The following is a 15,863-nucleotide window of genomic DNA, read 5'->3' as shown; positions in this document are numbered from 1 at the left end:
CTCCACCCTCTGGTCCCCTCCACACATCACCCACCTCTTCTTGCCAGCTCTCAACTCCTCTCTACAGCTTCTCTTCTTCACTTCAGCACCTGGACAGCGCCAAACATAAATCTCCATCCCTGCCCACTCAGCATCACACCTGAATTTTTCATAAGCGACACATAGAAGCACATGGCCTGTCCTGAGCAATGAAAACAGAATAAATGAGAGTAATGATTATATGCAAAAATACCATTGGGTACAGATGATAAGTAAAAATAAATCCAATGACTAAAAACTCATAAAAGCTTTATTATTTTAAACTCATTCTGCAGCTTTAAATACAATAATAATGTAAAAAAAATAGTTTGTCCACAAAAAACACATCCCCACAGGTAATTATAATGCACAGCCATAGCAGCAACCATGCTATTGCTTAATAAATAATATATGCTTCTATGTCTGGATGCAGAAAAGGAATTCAATAAATTATCATTGTACTTTGTTTAGCAAATGCCAGCCTCCAGATCATTTGGTGGAATATTCTTTTCATACATTCAATACATAAACACTTACCTGTTCACCTCTCCTATCATAAATTATCCCCTTTGACACAAACCATTTATAGAAAAGAACTTAAAATGATTGCTCTTTCTCTTTAATCTGGTCCTAAAACTTTTTAAGAAAAAATTCTCCCCAATTTGCCAGCATTCCAATCGGTTCCACAGCCTTTATAGATGACCTGCTGTTCGTTATTTTAAAGTTTTAGGGAAACTATCCCTTACATTATTTAGTTGAGTTAACATTCACTGTCTGGATACAATATTAGGCTTAACAATTTGATAGCCTTTCACTCATAAGCTTACTTGGAGATATCTATATTCTTCAGCTAAATCTGATTGCAAATATCCAATTAGTAACTAGTGAATTAGTCAATTGATTTAAAGTCTGGTCCAAGATTACTTTATTCAAAAGGATCAAATTTCTCCTCCAACTTTACCTTCCACAACATGTAGCCATGTGCCTGAACAAAAAACATATACCGGTAAAATAATTGAATGGTAAATAAACATTAGCCTACCAGTCTTTAAATGAGGTGGTTGCATTGACTTTTATTTTCCAGGCTAAGAACCCTCAGCATGTACAGAAAATACTTGTTGAGGTGAGCTTGCCCCTCCCTTCCTGTGAGCTAAAATGAAAGCAAAAACAGGGTTATTTTCCATCTGTAAACTAAATATTACTACAAATAATGCAGCCACCAAATCTTAGGATCAGCAAGCGTCAACAGATTACATTTTGATTCAATAGCTTCATCATCCAGGAAAATGCTCCAGAATCAGCAGGTTTATAGATTCTGCAAACTAAGAAAGGAAATCACTAGTAAAAATTTAAAACAAAATGGATTCATAGGTCAATTACACTGGATTCACAGGAAAATTGTACAGTTGATTACAAATTGACCCCTACCTTGCATCAAATTACTATGTTACAAACACAAAGCAAATGTGTGTAAAACAGTGATCAACAACCAATTAATATATTGCATCTGGTCACTGTGCCGTAAATTACACAAACTACATTTAAATGCCCACACTTCTCTTGTTCCATAACTCTTAGAAATGGTGACTTTTTTCATAAATTCATACCATAACACTGTTATCATTATGAATACAAACATCAGTGCAACATTCAAAATGTGCAAAAGTGCAAAATTCCCCAATCTTTTATCCGTATCATTCTAGTAAGTACCACAGCCTCCAAGATCCTGCAAGGCCCTAACCACAACTGCATTCCACTTGAGGCTGAGCAACTGCTCCCTTACCTTGGTAGTACCAATTCTTTGCAGCAGCCCCTAAAAGCCACCTTAGACCTTCAACCATTTAGGGAGACTTCACACAAATATGAGCCCCCAGCCACCTTTTGCTTACCGTAAAGCACCACCTCTGCGGACCTCAGCTGCCACCCACTCAGATTCCTAAAAACACATTTTCCTGGGAGGGCGGTAGGGAAGATCGCTCTCTGCTGTCTTCAGACTGTCCTCCCTCGTTTCACCTTAACTCCGGCTTTTTCCTGCCCAATCCTTTGGCCAATACCCTTGACCTGACTTCCCTGTCACCCCACTTTTACACCATCCTCTTCACTTACCCCTTGCCCCGGTCATGCCCTCCCTCCACCTACTAAAGCTACGTACACACTTCCAATTATTATCGTTGGAAAACGAACGACGAACGATCCTGCAGGATATATACGAACGATCGTATAGCACCGATCCTGCACATAGAGATAACGACACTATCGTTCCTAGATATTGTACACACAATAGATACGATCGTTTGAGCGATAGAGGAACTATGTGCACGACCGGAAAGTGAACGAACGTTCGTTCATTACGCATGCTCAGACCATGGACGATCAACGAACGACCGTACACACGAACGATGTTCAACGATCGTCGTCCAATCCGATCTGCCGGTCCGGTCGTTCGTTTCCAGCGACTTTCCTCGTTCGTCGGCGTCGTTGGTTACTTTTTTACGAACGATTTTTTGCCCAATCGATCGTTCGTAGTTCGATTGGAACGATAAAAATTGGAAGTGTGTACGCACCTTAACTCCTTCTGTTGCTGGGCTCTGGTCAATCTTTTGTTATCAGTTCATCATACTTCAGTCTTGTATGATGCTTCCCACACTGCCTAAAGTGTCACATAAGTACTTAATGACTTGAGTAACATGGATAATTTCTTCTTAATCTTTATTGGAATGACTTGCCTCTTTTCGCACTGCGTTAGGAGGTGACATTTGTCCTCCAAATCTGCTTTTGCATTGTCACATGCATGTATGCATTCCCAGGCAGCTGTGCTGACACACATTGGATAAAAGCAAGAATATAAGAGCATTTAAAAAAAAAAAAAGAACATGGCAACTGTTTGTGATACATGATACATAGGCAAACAAACTAAATAACATTCATTTGGGGGTTTGATTTACTTTAATAACATGAACAAATAGACAATGGTAAAGGAGAGACTGATGTGACAGGGGAGGTTATATGGAACAAGGAAACAATAGTTTTATTAGATATAGCTGCCATTAAGATTAACTTTATGTAGGTATTTATTTTTAATGTACAACTGATGTTGTACATGAAAGCCATATTTGTTTAATACATTGAAGGCTCTACTTTGTGTTTAGGACTGCTGATAAAATTGTTTTCTTTATCCATTTTCACTCTCAAGTTATATCTATCAGAAGGAACTGACTCTAATCAGCACTCTAGGAGGCTCACTGGTTTCAGAAGGTGTCAGAAGTCTCCCAGTATTTCCTGATTTACAACCACAAGGAGAATCCTCTACCGATATGTATATGTAAAAGAAACATGATCATGAGATACAGCATCCATGTAATAAATGTGAATGGCAGAATAAAAATTATTTTTTAGTAAATGTTACAAAAGTAAATGAAAATGAAACCTCAGAGAATACACCATTGCTTCTCTAGACCACTCATTTGCAAACAGATTTCCATCTCATTATAGTAGGTGTCAGTTCTGTGGTTTCTAGAGGGTCAGCAAGATGTCACTATAGTTTCTGTTCCATCAAACCTAACATGGCACTGTCTTGAGGTTACTTTCAAAGAAGAAAAACCAACTGGCAGTATGCAACCTCTTACATTAAAGCAGAAATTTTGGCCCTTAAATTTCTTTCTTCGTGGATTGCTAGATGTTCCTTGAGCAAGGAGCAATTTGTGACTTTCAGGTCAGTGTGACACGATCTGTAAGGATGACAATCTCTCCACCATCCAGCAAAGTAGGAAGCATTGTTCCCATTGACCACCATGCTAATGTGGTATATGTTTTGAATGTAGAAATTACAGAAAGGGTTCCTTGAAAATGTGAAAATTATTTCAAGGGTTCTAAATTATATCTAAAGTCAAAACTTTCCATTCCATGTATAGATATTATGTGAATAGGAGGGGTTTTTAATTGGTTCAAAAGTAGCCAAACACAAAATGTATTAACAGCTCCACAAATTCCACAAAAAGCAAAACAAAAACTTTGCTAGAATCTAGTTACCTTTTACTCTGAAAGGGTTACCCCTTTTAAATAATACAATAGCACTTAATAAAATGTAGTGTCTAAGGCTAGGTACACACGTGCAGTAATTATCGTTTGAAAATAAACGATTAACGGCCAATCAGTGATTATTCACGATTATTTTGAACGATCATATTGTGAACAATTCTGTCAAATATAATCCACCAATGATGTACACACATTAGATACAATCTTTTGAACAATGCAGGAAATGACCTGTACAGGAGAAAGTGTATCACAGAACAATCCACGATCACTGAACAACTGTACACATAACAGATAGCGAGCGATCATCGCCCAATCAGATCCGCAGGGACGGTCGTTCATTTCCAGCGACATTCCTCGTTCGTTCGTTGTGCACTTTTTTGTTAACGATTATTATCAGCCAAACGATCGTTAATCGCCCATTTCCAATGATAATTATTGCATGTGTGTACATAGCCCAAGTACTGCTAAACAAAGAAAACAGGAACATGTATACCAACACAGTTAAAAGAACAATGAAAAGCTTTCATGTTGGCCAACAAACACATCAAATTTTCAAGTCTACTAGCTTTTGTTCTACCATTGGTATCTGTACAGCATGTGGATAGGCATAATGTACTAATAATGTATATATAGAATATTCACAGGTGAAGTTAAGGAAGTCAGGCCTCCAGCCCTCATTAATTAATGTCCTAGTCCTTGACCTTGGAAGTTGGAAGATGCTTTCTCCCCTGGAGAACTCTTGAAATGCGCTTTTTTGTGATGACCTCGTGAACTCCACCATACATTATGTAGGATGACAAACAGGGGGAGAGAGTGTTTATGTAACCTTACCCCAGGTAATGATATGATGCAGTCTCTCATTACACAAACGGACCAAGAAAGCACCATGGCAACCTGGGACCCGTCCATCACCTCCATACTCTGGTACATATGGAATATCCTTAGGTTGTATAGTGTAGTTACCTGCTGTATATCAGATCCTTGCTGAACCAATCTCCTGTAAATGCCTCAGGAAGGAAAACCCTTAAACATGGACTCTTTTTCTGAAATCTAACAAAATTCCCTTCTTTACATGCAGGCTACAACACAAAAGGGGTAAAAATTAAAAATTAAACAAAACAAATGCACATTGTGAGCAAGAAACATTAGAAATTATGGCTTTTCAAGTTACTTATTTGAAAATGTATTAACAGGATCTTCTATTAGGGTTAAAATTACTTGATACTATAGTGGTCATTTTTGGTCTCCACATCCAATTGACATTGTGAGAAAGTCAAGGATATGTTTTATATGAATGCAAAGTATGATAATGCAGAGTTAACCACAGAAAACAATTACAAATGACCTTTAAAGTAGATGAGGTGAAGATTTGCATATTTGATTGTTTTATATAAAACATCAACAAAATGTTACCTTGATATATATTTTGCCTTAATGTTCTAAAAATAGCATTCCACTTGTTGTTCCTTGAGCCTCATAGCGAGAGTATATATTTGCAGTGTGAGATCATCCAAGGCACTATTGTCGGTGATTACTGGTTTCATAGGGTTTAGAAAAAAAATGGTGATGTCCATAACGTGCTGATTGCTGGAGAGCAAGGTGTACCTTAGGACCCTAAAGTCCTACAATCTCCCAGGCTCTCCTTCATCCATTGTGTGAATTTGTGTTCCTCAGGCTTTTCCTGCTGCTTTTTTGAAAATAAGTCACCATATCACCTGGCATGGGGCGTGCTCTGTAATAAGAGAGCAAAACTCTGCTCCTCTAAAAAGATGAACCAAGTCAAAGTAGGTCATTATTTTGGAAATGTCAGCTTCAGTATGCAATACTGGTGACTAGTTCCTTCCTCATTATACCCTCAATATCCTCCTCTCTGGTATTCCACTAACCTGACTCTCTCCTCTGCAATCTATTATAAATGCTGAAACCAGACTTAAACATCCTTTGCATCTCTTTGAAGTTCTCTTCCTTGGCTTCCATTTCACCTTTGAGTCAAATTCAAGCTCCTGTGCTTTGCCTTCAAATCCTTCCACAGTTCTTGTCCCACTTACCTTTCTGATCTGATAGAAAAATACCCCCCTAGCCGCTCTCTTCGCTCCAACAATGACCTACTAATGACTTTCTCACTCATAACCTCATCACACACATGGCTCCAAGACTTTTCTAGAGCTCCCCCAACTCCCTGGAATGGCCTTCCACGAACCAAAAAAATAAAAATTGTAACCTAAAATCTTCTATTGCCTATACACACATTATTTCCTTGCTCCTGCCCTCAAAACATAAGTGGATGGTGGGATAAAGTGAGCAGGCAGCTGGCATTTCAGAAACATACAGCTAAGCAGTTCAGGGTAATCAGGAAAATGTAAACTGATTTCTTATTGAATTGCACTGAACTGCACAATTACAAAATTACTCTTTAAATTTCTGTATGTTATCCATAGTTTAGAAAAAAATATATATAATGTATTCAAGCTGGGGAATGACAGTAGACTGTAAGCCTGGTATAAAAATTTCAAAAGGGTCTGATGATTTGGAAAGGGTGGTATTACTTCTTCACTTTGTACTCAATAATGTGAGCCTGTGTTCAGTCGAAAGCTGCTAAAGAGAATCTCTAAAGGTTAGGTGGTCAGTTTTATTCATTGTATAAGGTTCTATTTTCTTTAGAGCAGACCTAGTGGGAGATATATGTTTTCATATTAGGTGCATGCAATGTATAACAGCAATTAAGGTACGAGCAATCCCAAACAAATGATTCAAAGTTAAAATATCTAATTATTTAATAATCTATCAAAAAGTATCATTTAATCAATGTATATTACAGTTGGTTGTCTGACATAGATGCAGATATGTGCCAGAGTCTAAATCAATGAAAAGCTCATTAAACCTTTCAAATGGAGTGTCTGTGGTTTATGATTCTTAATTAATTTAATCATTTTAGTCTCGCTACAGGATCGATTGAATGATAAAATTGATATGTTTGTAGCTACCTTTATCGGCATTTCTCTCTTACATCAGAGTATTCTTCCTAACATTGCCTTCATTTGGTTTTATGTCCAAAAGGATAAAGCTATGTTTGGGCATCATCCATAATCAACCTTTCTTCTGAACTATGGTACTGGCTAAGAAATGTCACACATATATAAATTATAGTCCATGGCTGTGTTTACAAATGTCTAATACAGATCAGCCACCTGTTGCAACTGTTGACAACATGTCAGCCCTGGCAAAGTCACTGGCTAAACCTACTAGATAATTTGTTGTCGAGACAAGTTGTTATGATCATCTCAGGTGCAAATCCAGCATGTGTACAGTTCCCCAACATTGTTCATTGATCCATCCTGCAGGATCAATGAACAGCCAAGCGGGAAAATCTTTGTTATTATCCTAAAGAAGAGGAAGCTGCGGGAAGTCCCCTGCACATCCTTTCCCCTTCCCTCTCCACAAAACTGATCACCGCTGTATGTACAGCACTTGTTCATTCTACTTGTATATGTACAGGTAGTCCCCGAGTTAAGGACATCCAACATATGGACGACTCATAGATCCAATGGGGCTTCCCTGCTCATGCGTGTGCAGAAGGAGGCTTGATAAGAAGGGTGAGGTTACCAAGGCTTGCAGAAGAAAACTTTTGCTAAACACAGCTGAGGTTGTGGGTGATCTTGGGGGGAGGGGGGTAAGCTCTTTTGCAACATCTTGTGAATCTTGTAACACTTTATTAACCAAGACAAACTCTGCTGTTGTTTCTTTTTGCATATCAAAGCACAGCTTGCTCCAGAAGTTAATGAATGTCTAGGCCCCATAAACTTTTTTATTTTCTTGCTTTGTTTGTGATTAACTCACGGTGAGGATTTTATACAGTAACTGACACCACACTGCCTAATATTATGTTGAGACAAACATCTGTCCTATTTGCATTTATTAAAATAATGTTATCTGTTTCGACTTACATACAAATTCAACTTAAGAATAAACCTACAGTCCCTATCTTATATGTAACCCGGGGACTACCTGTATATATATATTATACCTATATATATAACTAAGAAAATGTAAACTTAGTAATGCTCACATGCCTCCTGTTATTTTATCTGCAGTGCAAAAAATAGGTTCTCTTTAAAGTACAAGCATAGTGCTAAACAGGAATTTTAACGTTATTTTTCCTTGTTATAGAAATGAAGGTTGGTGAATGGTAACAGCACAAAAAAATGCTCTGCACTTTCAATGTCACACATATCCCCAGAGTACAATAGGACACCTAAGACACCTAAAAAAAATGACATGTTGCTTACTGTCATACTGAACTGAGCTTGACATGACCTCTACAGGAAGTAAAGTAAATTACATCTGCCAGTTATTGGTACATATTACTCTATCAACAGATTAACTTGAAATATGATGTAACTTGTTTTGTCTATGAAATGAAATATTAGAGTCTTGTAACCATAAACTTCTTGTGACCGAAGCAACAAATCTTCTTCTTCCTGTAACAGTCAATCGCTCCCTATCTGTACGGCAGTCAGGATCTGGCAGCTCTGAGCAATATAGACACTTTAAATGTGAACTTTAGTTTTTGTATTTTATTAATATTTTTTTTTTCAAAATGAGAGCAGCACAAGGAGATAAGGAGAAGCAGGACAACAAGGCAAACAGTTGTACTGCAGTGCTCGTGTGCTAAGCAAAACAAATAAAATTATTGTTTTTTTTAGCACACGAGCACTCGTAAAATTTATCTGTACGAAAGATAATATTGCTTCCTTGTTTTCTTTTTTCTTAGACAGTATACATTAGAAACATAACAACATTGTTAGTAACTAGGAAACAGGCCTGAAAGGGACCGCAATCAATGAAGGGAAAGTTGAGGGCCACTCTAGCCGTTCAAATCATAAAGGAGAAATATTCACATAAGCACTGAAATCACACCTTATCTCCCTTATGTTATCGGGCACAGTAGGCGCTGCAAAATGTTAGAAACCCATTGAAACCAAATTTAAATTCTCTACAGTGAAATTTAAAGATAATTTACTCCACAGTAAACACAGCTACAGAGATAATGTTTATTGTGGGTCCACACTAGTACTTTGTGGTAATGCATGATATTTGCATTAGTACACCGTGGTGCCATTACTGAAGTCAGGTGTGGTTTTGGTTGTGCTGCGTTAGCATTGGTAGCACTTCAAAATGAATGGGCTACCTCAACGGAAATCATGTTGCCATGAGACATGTTGAGCATTATACCACATTCAAAAAGGTGCATTAAAGTGCACTGCTAGTCCAATTAAAAATGAAATGTATAGGCTTCTTTAACTCCTACTTATAGTATTGTAATACAATGAATATTGTGAATCAGAAGCTACCCTAAATACACCAACGGAAACCCCATCCTTCAAATCCAAAAAAAGCAAAGTTTCTGTTTAATTTTTCCAGTGACAAAACCAGTGATTTTGCATCAATATCAATTTGCTGAAATCGCCCCACTCAAACCTTTGTCTGTGCAACGTTAATTAGAGCCTCTGTAAAGCTTGTTTATTGATTCCAACACCACCCAATCTCTGAGCTTGTCAGTTTTACCCATAAACCGTATGATGGATATTATCATAAAATAATTAGTTTGCAGAATCTGGACGTTTTGTATTTTTTAGGACAGAGTTTTTTGAAACGTTTTATAGGACAGAGATTAAATGGATCGCTTTATCATTGTTTACTGTTTTGACTTTTACTTGAGGTTGCTCTTTAATACAGTATGTGCAACATGTTCCTTCTGTACTGAAATACATGTAATCCTTCAGCCTGCAGGAAACTCATCAATAATGACATAATCCTGTAGGAGCAGCCCATGGTGCTGATCCTAATAATATCACTGCTGTTTTCAGGAGGGATGTTTTGATAGCCTGAAACAAGACTCAACAGGATTACGCCTCTTGATCCATGAGTTGCATGGGATTACAGGGTCTGACCCAGACTGTCCAGGATTCTCTAACTGAATAAGATTTACAATCCATTTCTGCTTCTTCTGGTTAATAAAGCTGTATCTACTAAGCTGGTTCACACTCCTTTATTTAGATGCACTTTATTTATTTACAAAGCAAACTTTTTATTGACACCATGTGTTTATAAGGATTGCATTTTACAAAACTTGTTCATGAAGCAGAATAGAGGCACTTACCCTTACATGTCGATGAAAAGTTTAAAGTGTGCTAAACCAGCATTTATAGGACTTTTGTTGATGTCAGAACTAATTCTTTCCCCATGTGTGTCTATAGGAATAAAAAAGAAATCAAAGAATTCTGAATAAATTTAGAAGCTTCTTATACTATCATTATCATGTATTTCTGAGCTGTCAGTGTACCCTAACTGTAGTCAGTTCTGTCTGCAAGTGCCGACCATGTAAGTACCTGCAGCTAGGTGTAAGTTCAGTATGGGTAAATGCTTATAATCTTGTTTTTGTGTATTGCTATTCTGTAATAATAAAGTAGGCAGTCATGTTTAGTTGTTTGCATACACACTACAAATTGTACAATTGTCTTCCTTGATAGTACAGGAGATGAATTGTGTAACTTGCTTACATTGCAATATTCACACCCCCTGGGCCACCTGCAAGGCATACATGGAGTATAGATACATACATGGTGGCATAATAGACAATCTGTCTTGATTGATTTCTTAACTTTTATGTTTATGTTGTCATCACTAGGAATGGAAAATTCTAATCCAAAGTGAGCACATGCGTTGGTGTTGATGATTTGTATAATCCAACCTGTTCCAAGGACTCTAACCTTGAAGGCTCACAGGTTATTACTATATGCAGGAAGTTTTATGTGCTTGTTGTGTTTGCATTGGTTTTCAGTGGGCACTTCAGGTTTGCTTAAAAAAAACAAAAAAAAAAATTGTCTGGTTGAACACCTTTGACCCAAAATTGGCCCTAGAATATGTTGAGGACATTAGATTGTGAGCTTCTGTGAGACTCAGAGTCATGACATTGTAGTAAAGTGACGAGTATGTTGGTGCTATATAAATAAAGAATAATAATATTTCATACAAACACTCTTTGGAGATATTTACCCCAATATTATTTTTTAAAATTATTTGACGTCAATAATTTCCATGGTTGTGTTTGCCCTCACAACCAATAAGATTCCAGCTGTTATTCCTATGGAGGTAAAAAAAACATATACAGCATTTGATTGGTTCCTGTGGCTGCACCCCACTTTTATTTCCATTTTGTTTCCATTGTTTTCATTGGTTTTATTTCCATTGATGAATACGTTTCATATGTAAAGTCCAATCACAACAAAGCTGTGTTGCCATTTTCCATACTAAATAATACTGCACAATTCCATTCAAATCTCCCTAATGGATTCTACATGCCCAGGCTACACTCCATCCCCATGTGTATATTAAGGACATTATGCCTACTGCTTACCTGACATGACCTATTCTGCACAGCCTAGAACAGAATCCATATCATACCACATTTTTCCAATACCTCTGCTACTGCAAGCAACAACTCATCTGCCCTGATGACTTCACATTGTGGGCAGATTTCCGTTTCAACTCACACACTACATTTTTATTAATTCTTCCTGCAGTCATCCAGTACGTAGAGAGATTTTTGTTGTTAATGCACCATTGATACTGCAAGCAGAAAAACAGAGTGTGCATTATTATTAATATATGCAGCAATAAAATATGCAGTGTACACTTCAGAACAAACTGAGAAGGCCATTTCTATTTTGAGAAATTGATAGAATTAGGAGTAAAAGGCTTGTACTACACTATAATAGAGAAAAGCAAGTGAGTCCTTTTAGTGTGAATTCACACTTTAGTGATAAGTGCTCCACGGTCATCATATGTTTTTAAAAAGTCTATTAGTATGGAGGTCATGCTGATCCCCTATACTTAAAATCCCTGTTTTGGAAAAGGTTTGCACATGCGGTGCACCATGTTGAAAAAGGTGCATTGACAGCCCTATTAACTGGATTGTTTAGGAAAATTAATACATTGAATAAAATTAGGCATGGTAACTGTGCAGATGAGTGAATACATCACCAGCAGTAATGCTCCAATGCTCTTTATCTTTCAAGTTTGTAATCAACTTTGAAGTAATCAATAACTGTTAATGTACTATTGCTGCCCATGAGAGAGGAGTTATCCCATTTTCTGTCTTTGTGGACTATTTGTCATATATATATATATATATATATATATAAGGCACCATGCCTTTTCCACTTTGCCCAAAGCTAAAAGAAAAAAGTTTCAGCTAGAGTAGGGCTTTAAGGGGATTGATTACTAAAACATGAGGAGTTGTAATAATAGCTACTGATGAGTTATAAGCAGAGATTGTAGGAAGCTGATGTAGGTACTTTTACTAATAAAAAAATAGTTTTGATAATGACTACAGAGCAGCATTAGTGTATGCTTTTAAATCTGCCTGGAGTTCAGCTTTAAGGAAATGCCACTTTTTCCCAAATCATTTCTTGTACTCTATTCCTGGACTGCAGTCCTAGGCTCACAGCCCATCTTGTGGTTGATATTTGGAAACATATGGCCTCAGAGGATTTACTCTTGCAATGTTTTATTACTAATTAATGCCAAAATGGCATCTCAGAGTGCTTCAATTCGGGACACTTGGAGGCAACACACAGCACACTTGGATGCCTCTGACTAGGAAGATATTTGCATACGCAAGTCTCTCCCATAGCTCATACAACTATTTCTCCTCAAGCCTATTTCTCATACTTTTACAATGCTCTTAGATTGTAAGCTCTTCTGGGCAGGGTCTTCTCCTCTTCCTGTGTCACTGCCTGTCATTTGCAACCCCTATTTAATGTACAGTGGTGCATAACATGTTGGTCCTTTATTAATCCTGTTTATTATTATTAATAACTATAGGATACTCCTTGTCCACTGCCATCACAGACAGATGCCACATTTTGCTATTAGGCATTGCTTCGAGTCACAATTTTGTAAAGTCATTGCTTCCACACTAGGGTTGATTTAAGCATGTCCAAACTTTTTCATTTTTTATTTTATCCACTCACATGCATGAAAACAATTTTTTCCCTTGCACACTATAAGGAAATCATCAGTCAAACTTTTTTTTTTCACCAATCCTAATTCTTAAAGTGGACAGCTATTACTCCTCAGTGACAGGGCACACAAAATAAACGTTACATCTCTGCAACAAGTGGCAATAAAGAACACAATATATATCTATTGTAGATGACTTCTACTTTTAAAAGTGGCAGTCCAGTGAATGGAGTTCCTGATCACAGATTCAAGTAAATTTTACTATTGCAATCACTTACTGATCATCACCACTAAAAGCTGATGACTTGTGTTTGGATTGCCACTTGATAAATAGGCCCCTAAGTGCAGTTTTTGGTCTATAAAGTCTAGTCTCATTGACAAGAAACAAATCCTTTAAATGTGAAAAGCTGCTACGATCAGCAAACATGAGTAACACTTGTAACCTACTTTTCATAGAAAGCCCAGTCCCTGACAGCGTTACATATGTTTTGCCATGTGTCCACTAATATTTGACAGCACGATAATACGGGATCAGAGAGGGGTAAGAATTGCATTATGGGAGTCCAGCTTTTTTCTGCTTTCAGTGATTGACTTGGATCTGTTCAATTTTGACATGAAGGAGGAATGAAAACAGAATCAAATTTGGCATGTTTCCCCAAGCTAGAGAAATTGGGGGAGCACATACAGTAAATTTTATTTTCATGTAAAGTCCTGTCATTTTTTGAACTGCCCTAGGGCTGTGCCATGTGTCTATGTAGTATTACATTATATTCAAAGGAAATGCTTTGCAGATTTTAAGAAAAATAAAGTACAGTAAAAGCTTGCTCTCTAAAAACTAAAAAAAAGAATAAAAGCTAATCCAATAGCATCAGTACTTTTTCTGGTATGGACTCAGAACCTATGCAGATTGGGAGGTCCGGCTTCACGCTGGGTTTTGGAATGTGCATGCTTACTTAGTTGACTCAGAGCGAAAATCTAAAGGTGAAAAGTGGGTAACAAAAGAAGAAAACCCATTACCTGGTTCAATGTAAAAAGAAAAAAAGTAGTAGAAAAGTAGAAATGCCTTCAAATCAAAGACTTGCCTGAACGACCTTATGAAGCCGACAACAGATAAGGCAAAAAAGGTCCACCTGATAGAGAATATGTGAACGAAGGTGGAAGTCTTCCAATTATGGAAAACAAAGGCCTGATGCTAAAAGGCCTTGAAGGCATTTATTGCTCTAGTGAAGTGAGCTTTACTAGCAAGAGGGAAACCCAATCCTAAAGACCTTAATTTTGAACAATAGTCTGTTTGAGACACTTTGAGATAGTAGCATAAAAAAACTGAGGTGACCCCTTTAGGCTATGTACACACATTAAATTTTTTGTCACTGGAAATGATCTTTCACAATCGTTTCCAGCGACAAATACGAGAGCTGTACATGCAGTTTTTTTCAGTCCCCTCCCCCCCCCCGCCGCTGCTCTCTTCACTTCCATTGCAGTTATTCATGGATACACCAGGACGGATCCATGAAGGACGTTGTAAAACCTCTGTACACGTCAGTTTCTCCTTTGAGAATGGCTCGTAAAAATGGTATACCTAGTGTTGTGTTTGAGAGATGGACTCACACAGTGCAAACATCCAAACAATATAATGAAATTTCCTTTGGTGAACTGCAGCAGGACAGAGGATAGGAGAAAGTGGTGACTACCTTGAAAGTATTCTTGTGCAAGACTAACAACTGTTACTTGCACCACATCATTTAAAGACTTGAGGAACTCAGGATAAGACATTGGGGTTGATTTATGAAAGGAATACAGGCTGTTTACCTAACAGTGTGAATTATCATTTAATAAGCTACAGTTAGGTTAATTATATTATTTGGACAAAAACAAATATTTGGACAGGGACAACTTTTTTCTAAAGTTGGTTCTGTACATTACCACTTTTAATTAACCACAATAAATTTTAAATGAAACAACTCATATGCAGTTGAACTGCAAAAGTAATTGGACAAATTTAAAAGCTTAAAATAAAATGTTCATTTTTACTACTTGGTTGAAACTTGACATCACCAGATGTTGGGTTTCCTCCTTTTTAATGCTCTGCCAGGCCTTTACTGCAGCGGCTTATAGTTGCTGTTTGTTTGTGGGCCTTTATGTCCGATGTTTAGTCTTCGACAAGGGAAATGCATGCTCAATTGGGTTCCGATCAGGTGACTGACTTGGCCATTTAAGAATATTCCACTTCTTTGCTTTAATAAACTCCTGGGTTGCTTTGGCTGTATGTTTTTGGTTATTGTCCATCTGTACTATGAAACGCCTCTTAATCAATGTGCCTGCATTTAGCTGGATTTGAGCAGACAGTATGTCTCTGAACACCTCAGAATTCATTCGGCTGCTTCTGTCCCGTGTCACATCATGGATAAACACTAGTGTCCCAGTGCCATGGCAGCCATGCACGCCCAAGCCATCACACTGCATCCGCCATGTTTTACAGATGATGTGGTATGCTTTGGATAATGAGCTGTTCCACGCCTTCTCCATACTTTTTTGTTGCCATCATTCTGGTAAAGGTTGATCTTGGTTTCATCTGTCCAAAGTACATTTTTCCAGAACTGTGCTGGCTTTTTTAGATGTTTTTGAGCAAAGTCCAATCTAGCCTTTCTATTCTTGAGGCTTATGAGTGGCTTGCACCTTGCAGTGCACCCTCTGTATTTGCAGTCTTCTCTTTATGGTAGACTTGGATATCGATACGCCTACTTCCTGGAGAGTGTTGTTCACTTGGTTGGCTGTTGTGAAGG

The sequence above is a fragment of the Pyxicephalus adspersus genome, chromosome Z, assembly GCF_032062135.1.
Source record: "Pyxicephalus adspersus chromosome Z, UCB_Pads_2.0, whole genome shotgun sequence".
Taxonomy (NCBI): domain Eukaryota; kingdom Metazoa; phylum Chordata; class Amphibia; order Anura; family Pyxicephalidae; genus Pyxicephalus; species Pyxicephalus adspersus.
The sequence above is the reverse complement of the archived record's forward strand: the minus strand, read 5'-3'. Positions refer to the sequence as shown.